Raw genomic sequence first — 1,834 nt, 5'->3', positions numbered from 1 at the left:
ATCAAAGTAGTATAAAATCAGAAATTAATAGCAGGAAGAATTAGGGAAAAAACAAATAAATGGAAACTTAATAACACCCTGCTTAAGAACCACTGGGTAGCAGAAGAAATAAAATGTGAATTAAAAAAAAAAGTTATACAAACAAACAGGCATGAAAACACAACATACCAAAATCTTTGGGACACAGAAAAAGTGATACTCATAGTTCATATTATAGCAATAAATGCAAACATCAAAAAAGAAGAAAAGAACAAAAATCAATACCTTAAACCAACAACTCCAACAATTAGCTCTCCAAAAAAAAACACACCCCAGGAAAAAAAAAAAAATCAGTCTCCAGAAGAAAAACTAATTAAAAAAAAAAAAAAAAGGAAATGAAGACTAGAAGTTGATTCTTCAAATACATTAACAAAATTGAGAAAGCATTGGCAAATTTACAAAGGAAAAGAAAGAGAATATGAAAATAACATGAATAAGAAATGAAATGGGCAATGTCCCAACAGAACCAACTGAAATAAAAAGGGTAATGACAACATGCTTTGAGGAACTCTACTCCAACAAATTTCAACACCTACAAGGGACAGACAAATTTATAGAAAAACATGATTAACAGTGACTCTCTGGTTAGACTCAGAACAAAATAACTATTTGAACAAGTGATAAAAATTTCTCAAGGGAAAAAAAAATCCTGGCACTGATGACTTTTTGGAGACCACCAAACAATGAAGTGCTGCACTAAATCTTTTCCAGGACATCAAAAATGATAGAGTAAACTCAAATTCATTTTATGAAGTGAGGATAACCCTGATAGTAAAGCCAGATGAAGAGATAACAAAGAAAATTATAGACCAATATCCCACATGAGAACAATGGTCTGCAAAAGGACTACCAAATCTGTTTTGGAAAAAGTGCAGCCAAAATCCTCCTTGGATCTGAGAATGGCCAGACTTCATCTCACCTAATTTGATTATGTTGTCAGAAGAAACCATTCCCTGGAGAAGAATATGTTTGGTGAAGTGGAGGGTCAATGAAAAAAGAAAAGACCTCAATGAGATGGATAGACACAGTGCCTGCAAAGATGGGCTCAGGTATAACAAGGATTGTGAGGCTGGCATCAGACTGGACAGTGTTTCATTCTGATGTACATAGGGTCATTCATTATGAGTCAGAGATGACTCGATAGCACCTAACTACAATAACATCCCACATGAACATAAACACAACAACCCTCAACAAAATCCTAGTCAGTGGAATCCAATACCATATGGGGGGGGGGGAGAACCACATTATGACCAAGTGAGATTCATACCAAGTATGAAAGGTTGGTTCAACATTAGAAAAACAATCAGCATAATCCACTACATAAATAAATAAAAGAACCACAAAATCGTATAATTCAATGCAGAAAAGACATTTGATAAAATCCAACATCCATTTGACAAAAACTCTCAGCAAAATACAAATAGAAGGAAAAATCTTCAACATAAATAAAAGCATACACACAAAAGTGATAGCTAACAATGTCTCAGTGGAGAGAGATTGAAAGCATTCCGATGTGAATGGGAACCACCCTTTTTTGTTCACCATTGTTTTGAAAGTCATAGCCAGGAAAATAAGTCCAGAAAAGAGAATGAAACCCATCTCAATTGACAGAGAAGTTCTAAAAGTATCCCTGTCTGATGATAATACCACCCTATACATAAAATATCCCAGAAAATCCTGAAACAAATAAATGTTCAGAAAAGTGTCAGGTTACAAAATCAATATACAAACATGAGACAGATTCATTTACACCAACAAAGAAACTTTGGAAAATGAAATAAGGAAAACAATA

The sequence above is a fragment of the Orycteropus afer genome, unplaced genomic scaffold (assembly GCF_000298275.1).
Source record: "Orycteropus afer afer isolate SDZICR_OR568_19922 unplaced genomic scaffold, OryAfe1.0 scaffold01133, whole genome shotgun sequence".
Taxonomy (NCBI): Eukaryota; Metazoa; Chordata; class Mammalia; order Tubulidentata; family Orycteropodidae; genus Orycteropus; species Orycteropus afer.
The sequence above is the reverse complement of the archived record's forward strand: the minus strand, read 5'-3'. Positions refer to the sequence as shown.